This window comes from Bison bison, unplaced genomic scaffold (assembly GCF_000754665.1).
Source record: "Bison bison bison isolate TAMUID 2011002044 unplaced genomic scaffold, Bison_UMD1.0 scf7180017864368, whole genome shotgun sequence".
Taxonomy (NCBI): domain Eukaryota; kingdom Metazoa; phylum Chordata; class Mammalia; order Artiodactyla; family Bovidae; genus Bison; species Bison bison.
The window spans coordinates 2755017-2762778 of NW_011494940.1; the positions used below are offsets into that span (position 1 = coordinate 2755017).

At 46.4% G+C, this 7762-nt stretch overlaps 1 protein-coding gene across 5 annotated transcripts in view; it reads left to right on the forward strand.

Annotated features, from left to right (window-relative positions):
• DPF3 (D4, zinc and double PHD fingers, family 3) overlaps positions 1-7762 on the forward strand; it is a 295296-nt gene that overhangs the window by 162811 nt on the left and 124723 nt on the right. The gene's annotated exons all lie outside the window — the stretch shown is intronic.

Sequence of the window (7762 nt, forward strand, 5' to 3'; positions counted from 1 at the left end):
AGAGAGTGTATCCATGGTCTTCCTCACAGAACACTCAGAGAGGAAACTGCCAGAAGAGCTCTGGTCCTAGGTGGTAACCTTCCAGAGTTTAGAGCTGGCTAGAGGGAGAGATGGAGAAGGCAATGGCAACCCACTCCAGTACTCTTGCCTGGAAAATCCCATGGATGGAGGAGCCTGGTAGGCTGCAGTCCATGGGGTCGAGAAGAGTCGGACACGACTGAGTGACTTCACTTTCACTTTTCACTTTCATGCATTGGGGAAGGAAATGGCAACCCACTCCAGTGTTCTTGCCTGGAGAATCCCAGGGACGGGGGAGCCTGGTAGGCTGCCGTCTATGGGGTTGCACAGAGTCGGGCACGACTGAAGCGACTTAGCAGCAGCAGCAGCAGAGGGAGAGAAGTGGCAGAGGGCACAGCGAGGGGATGGGGAGGGTGAGAGTGAGGTATGGGCGAGGGTAGAAGATGAGGAGAGTGTGACTGCCGGCCCCATTCCTCAGTCGTAGAAGAAGGCTGAAAGTGTCCTGTCCCTAGGGCTGTCCCAGTCTCACAGGTACTGCTCTGGCATACCTTTCACCAGGCAGAGAGCAGAAGCATACTGGGAAAGCATGGCGGGGCCATAGCAGCTGGCAGCTGTGGGAAGAGGTTTGGAGGGGGGTCCACTTTCCTGGAATGCGGCAAGAAAAGGCCAGAAGCCTGAGGAATAGCAGATGGGAAATCCATGGTGGACGGAATAAAAATATGAGGCTGACCCTTGGGGGGAGGGAGCCAAATGTGAGTGGCGCTCTCAGGCGTTTGGGGTGGTCCTCCAGAGTCCTCACGCTCAAGGCCCGAGGGGTTGTCTGTGGTCATCTTCAGGGGTCTGCAGGAGTATCTGAAAATAACCCGGTGGAGCAGGTGTTGTGGGGAGGGGCTGCCACTTTCCGTCTGGAGAATTAGTGCTCTGAGGCCAGTCTGGCTCCTTCAGGCTCTGCACGGATGGTAACTCCTTCCCCGGATGAGAGGCTGGTCCTAGATGTCCTCTGGGCTTGGGTCAAGTGGTGATTATGGCAAGGCTCTCTATTCCCTGTGGCTCTTGAGTCTGAGCACACATCAGAATCACCTCGAGAGCCTATCGAAATGCAAATTTGCAGGACCCACTCCCAGAAGTTGTGATTTAGGAGGTCCGGAGTTGGGCCTGGAAGGCTGTATTGTAAGCAGGTTCCTAGGTGACTGGTGCAGGCTGCCCAGCAGTGCCCACTCTGAGCTACGGTGCTCTGACCTGGACAGGAGCTGGAATTTCTCAGTCTGGACAGGGCCACCTGCTGATGCCACAGCTCAGCTTCCTCCATGATCAATGCTTGGACATTCTTGTTTAATCTTTTCTTTGCTCCCACTTTCGGCTGGTTTGTAAGTTTGTTTTTTTCTGTGTAGTTTTTTTTTTGTATATGGGTTATTTCAATGCAAGTCCTAGATGTTTTGTTTTGTTTTGTTTTGTTTTGTTTTCATTTAACCTGTGCCATATCTTAATGTATATCTCTAACAGGCATCATTATCATACCTAATAAAAATAACTATTCTAGTATCCTCCACCTTCCCTGGTGGCTCAGTCGGTAAAGAATCTTCCTGCAATGCAAGAGACCTGAGTTTGACTCCTGGTCAGGAAGATCCCCTGGAGAAGGGAATGGCTGTCCACTCCAGTATTCTTGCCTGGAGAATTCCATGCACAGAGGAGCCTGGTAGGCTACAGACCGTGGGATCACAAGAGTCGGACATGAATTAGTGACTACACCACCACCATTCTGGTATCCAGTCCCTGATCATTTCCCCCTGATTTTCTCAAAATCGGCTTTGGCAGTTTGAAACTTGCCTTTTGCATTCTATAACATACTTCTTCCTGGCTATTCCCTGTCACATACATACTTTTTTTCACCTCCATGCCATTTATTTGTTGAAGAACTTGGGTGGTTGGTCTTGTAGAATTTTTCATATTCTAGAGTTGGCAGACTGGTGGTATCTAATGTGTCCCTGGATCCTCTTTATTTCCTGAAAACTAGTGTTTTGATGAGAGACAATTAGATTGTGGATATTCGTGTGTGTGTGTATGTAAATACCTTTTTGGTGGGGCTAGATTCTTTCCTAGGAGTGATGTGTGTTTCTTATTGCTTCACATCTGGAGGCGTATGCTGTCCACTGGTTCTGATTTCAGTGGTGGTAAAACTGATCAGTGAATTTGGATGTTGTCAGCTAGAGCTCTCCTTAGAAAACATGCCTCATCATGTTTTTACCTAGTCTTTTTAGTGGCCACTGATAAATTTGCCTGGACCCATGCCTTCACTGGGGGTTACAAAGTAATGAATGATTGTTAGAGAAGACTTTAGAATGTGGGCTTTCTGGGCCTTTTGTGAAACCAGTTGCTGTATGCCTGCAAGCTGGTTTCCATCCCTTCTCTTAGCCCAAAGCAAACTTACTCTAGTAGATGGTAGACAGTGGTTGTTTTAATATCTCTACTCCCTGAAATCTAGGCATTGAACTTGCAGTCAGCAAATATGAATTGGGTGTCTTCTCTGTAAGAACACCATCAGAAGCAGCAGCAACAGTCATCTGTACTGACTGTATACTTCCTATACATCAGGCAATGACAAGGCTCTTCACAATAAGAACTACCTTACTGAGAGTGATGGTAGGTCCTTTATGCTGCATTCTGTATTTCTTCACTGTCCACTGGCCACCTGTGGCTACCAAACACTTGACATGTTGCTCATGCAAATTGAAATATGCTGTAGATGTAAAATATTCAGCAGATTTTGAAGGTGGTAGTTTAGTCGCTCAATCGTGTCCAACTCTTGCGACCCCATGGACCGTAGCCTGCCAGGCTCCTCTGTCAGTGGGATTTCCCAGGCAAGAATACTGGAGTGGGTTGCCATTCCCTTCTCCAAGGGATCTGCCTGACCAAGGATCAAACCCGAGTCTCCTTCACTGCAGGTAGATACTTCACCGATTGAGCTACCAGGGAAGCCATAGATTTCGAAGACATAGTATAAAAAGAACAGTGACCATTTCATTAATGATTTTATATTGATTACATACTGAAATAAAGATATTTTGGATAGATTGGGTTAAATAAAATATACTACTAAAATTAATTTCATCTTTTTCTCTTTTCACTCTTTTCAAAAATTTGGCCATTGGAAAATTTAAAAGGGCATGTGACCCCCTTTGTATTTCTCTTGGTCAGCACTGCTTCTTTCTTTTCTATAAGTTGGTATTATTACTTCTGGAGGGGTTAAGAACTTGTTCAAGGTTGTCCAACCCAGTAAGGAAGAAGTGAGGATTTGAACACAGGTCTGTACTTTTCCACTGGGTCATGCATGGCCCAGTGCCCAGCATGTGGCCATTGGCCAGTTTGTTGAATGAATGGTTTAATGATAGGAAAAGAACAAAAAGTCTTATTTGAGCTTTCTGGGAGCTGAGAAAAGGCCTGAACACAGCAAGGGAGCTACATGGGGCCTAGGCTAGCTCTGGGCCCATCCATGCTGGCTGAGGGGCAAATGGCTCTACATTGTGCAGGAACATGGTGGACGTGTCACCCATGGTGGGAACCATGGAAGGACCTAAAAGTTACAGGTGAGCCTGCCTGTGCTGGAATAAGGAGTGGAGACTGCTTCATGCACAACCTCAATGCGGCTACCCTTTAATGTGTATTCAAGCCGCTGCTGGCGCCTGGAGGACAGTCACTCCCGTTTCTGTTGTCAGGACTGAGATGCAGTCTAAGGCTGTCTCAGTGTGCGGTCCCTGGGCTTCAGCATCAGTGCCACCTGGGGGCTCATTAGAAATGCAGATGCCAGACTCCACCCCATGGGGCTGAATTGGAGTCTGCACTCTAACAAGACCCCCAGATGCTCTGTGTGTTCATAGAAGTCAGGGCTGAGGTAGTGATGGCAAGAACAGTCTCTACCTTGTCTGAACTCTGAGTTCAAATCCTAGCTCTACCACTTACTAGAGTTTGGGTCAATTATGTAACCCCTGTGACCTTGACCAAATAATGTAAGTACTGTGGGTCTCAGTTTCTTCATCATGAAAATTGAGTTAGTAATTCACAACTGATTTTGAGTGCTTAATAAAGGTGATATATTATTAGGAGAGGACAAGCAAAGGGAATCGCTCTCTGACTTTGACAATGGAGATTCCCTGAGAGGTGAGGGAAATTTAGGCCCAACAATTAATAATTGGCCCTAGTCTTTGGTAGCTTTAATGCAACAATAAGCCCTACTATAAGTCCATGGTAACTTTAGCCCAACAATCAAAGCTCTTTAAAATTCATGAAATTCCTGTGAGTCATCCACGTGAGTGTTATCAATCAGTTGATCAATCAGTAAGTGTTTATGATGCAGAATGGTGTAGTCCAGTGCTTCTCAAACTTTAATGTGCATATAAAGCACCTGGTGATATTGTTCCAGCGTAAATTCTGATGCCGTAGGTCTGGTGGGTGGCGACTGAGATCTTGCTCGATTAGCAGTATCCCAGATGATGTCAGTGCTGCTGCTCTGAGCACTGCACTTTAAATTGCAAGAGTGTAGAACAGTAGTTCTCAATATTTATTTGGTCTCAGGGATTCTTTACTCAAAAATTACTGAGAGCCCCCAAAGCTGTTGTTCTGGTGGCTCATAACCAGTGATACGTCCCATGTTAGAAACAAACAGAAAAATGTTAAACTTAAGAGTACACAAGCGCATAGACTGATGACATCATTGTGCGGTGTAGCCCCTGGAAAACGCCACTGTGCACTTGTGGGAGGATGAGAGTGAAAACTTTCAGATAACACTTTGGTACTATTACAAAAATAGTTTTGACATCAGAGACTCCCTGAAAGGGTCTCAGCGACTCCCAAGGATCCTTGGACCACGATTTGAGGACAACTGGTATAGAGCCACTAACTCTCTGCTTGGGACTGAGTCTATCCTAGTTGAGAATCTTTTAGTTGTAGAAAACTCAACAAGTTAAGCAAAAATGGGAAGTATTTGAAAAGCTGCTGAGCTATTGCCCGAGATTTGAGCAATTTTGGAAGATTCAGGAAGGACCAGAAAGTGGCAGGGATTTAGGACAGGGAAAAAGTAAGGAACCCAGGCAGTTTCTGGTCTTTATTCCTTCCTCCTTTATTCTTCTCTTACAAGATTGCCTCTTCTGCTTCTCTGTGCATGTGGCCCCATAGTTCCTGAATTTATGGGTCCCTAGTTCAAGTGACCTGTACTAACTAGAGTCACTGTTGTCCAATTTGAAGTCTGTTGGAGGTAGAATCTGATTGGCCCAGCTTGGGTCATGTGTCTACTTCTGATCAGCCAATCAACAGTAGCCAGTGGGGCAGGGTCGTGTGGTGCAATCAGGCTGCCATGGCCCACCAGTGTGTGAATGGGAGGTGGAGTGGGGAGGAGTGGAGTGAGATGGGCAGTTCTCAGAGTGGGAGGGTGGTTTTTTTGGACATCAGTCTTCTGTAACAGATTCTGGAAACCTGGGCCTCCGTCTTCCACATAGGCTCTGTGACTATGGGCAAGTCATGAGCCTTTTCTGAACCTGTTTCTTCAAGTACCAAATGGGAATGATATTAGTCGGTTAAACTCAGATGGTATTGTAGGAATTAACTGAGGTAATATATAAGAAAGAACTTTGGTTGCTGTGTGCCCTGCATAGTACTAAGTGTCAGGGGTTATAATAAAATATGGAGTGTCATCTTTGCTCTCCGGGACCTTGGAATTAAATTGAGGAGAAAATGCTAATAGTCATGATACAATTAGAACGCAGCAGGCTTCTGACTGTGCACTTACCAAATGCAATAAGAGTTCAGAGGAAAGAGAAATCAACTGGGCAAGGATGGGAAATAATTTATTGAGTACTTCCTGTAGACCTAGTATTGTGCCCTGTGGTTTCACACCCCCTTATTAGCTCTGTAACAACTCTGCAATAAAGATGCTGCTCTGCCCATTTTACAGCTGAGAAAACTGACACTTAGACAAGTAACTTGTCCAAAAACACATGCTAGTGTTTAAAGATATGTCCGTCTGACTTTAAAACTGATGCTTTACTCCTTAGTGTGGCAAGGGGGAGATTCTTGGAGGAGTGGCATGTTAACAAGGCTAAAGCGTGGACCAGATATGGCTGGGCAGAGTAGGGGCTGATCCATGACAGGGATCAATCAAAACAAAGACTGGGATGTAGCATGAGCATGAGGTGATCGTGGTGGGGTTGGTATTAGGATATCCTTGGATAAATCAGTAGACTTCGGATGGCTGTGACTGAGTATGTGATTGAATGAATGACCATGGGCTCCTGTCCTTTTCTTCTTTTGTCTCATGAGTCTGAGTATCATGCAGGATGCATTGGGTAGGGCAACACAGAGGCAGAACCCTAGCTGGTGAGTTCTTTGAGCAGCTCAAGGGTTAATTGATGCCCCTGGATTAAGATATGGAGTAAAAGGGAAATGCAAAGGCTAAGATGTCCTTTGAAGGAAGACAATACCAGGTGGATACAGAGAATGAAGGAGAACCAAAGACAATTAACTTACTGACTGGCTGGTGGACCGATTCATTTATTCAGCAAACATTTATTAAGTGCTGTTTAGGTGGCTGGCCCTGTGCCAGGTTCCAAGTATAATGGTGGCCCAAATAGTGCATTTTCCACACTTACGTGGGGGAAACAGAAAACCAGCAAGTACACCAACAAATACATAGTATAACATTGTGTGTGCGTGCTTAGTTGCTCAGTCATGTCCACCTCTTTGTGAGCCCTTGGACTGTAACCTGCCAGGCTTCTCTGTCCATGTGATTTTCCAGGCAAGAATACTGGCGAAAAGTGAAGTGAAAGTGAAAGTCGCTCAGTCGTGTCCAACTCTTTGTGACCCCATGGACTATAGAGTCTATGGAATTCTCGAGGCCAGAATACTGGAGTGGGTAGCCTTTCCCTTCTCCAGAGGATCTTCCCAACCCAGGGAATGAACCCAGGTCTCCCACATTGTATGCAGATTTATTGCCAGCTGAGCCGCCAGGGAAGCCCAAGAATACTGGAGTGGGTGGCCTATCCTTTCTTCTCCAGCAAATTTTCCCAATGCAGGAATCAAACCAGGGTCTCCTGTGTGTTGCAGGCGGATTCTTTACCAACTGAGCTACCAGGGAAGCCTTTAAGAATACTGGTAGTCATTCCCTTCATCCAGGGGATCTTCCCGGCCCAGGGATTGAACCTGGATCTCCTGCATTGCAGGTGGATTCTTTACCATCGGATCCACCAGGGAAGCCCAGTATAATGCCAGATAATGCCAAGTGCTGTGACATGAAGCAGGATGGAAGGCATGCGTGAACATACATTGGTCAGGAGGGCTTCTCTGAGGAGGTGACATGTGAGCAAGACAAGTAGGATTCCGAGTTTCTAGGCTTGATATGTTGGAGGAGACTGGAAGAGTGCTTCCCTGATAGCTCAGTTAGTAGAGAATCTGCCTGCGATGCAGAAAACCCTGGTTCAATCCCTGGGTTGGGAAGATCCCCTGGAGAAGGGATAGGCTACTCACTCTAGTATTCTTGGGTTTCCCTGATGGCTCGGCTGGTAAAAAATCCACCTGCAATGTGGGAGACCTGGGTTTGATCCCTGGGTTGGGAAGATCCTCTGGAGAAGGGAAAGGCTACCCACTCCAGTATTCTGGCCTGGAGAATTCCACAGACTCTATAGTCCACGGGGTGGCAAAGAGTCTGACACAACTGAGCGACTGTCACATACATACATACCAGCCACTGCAGGCATCC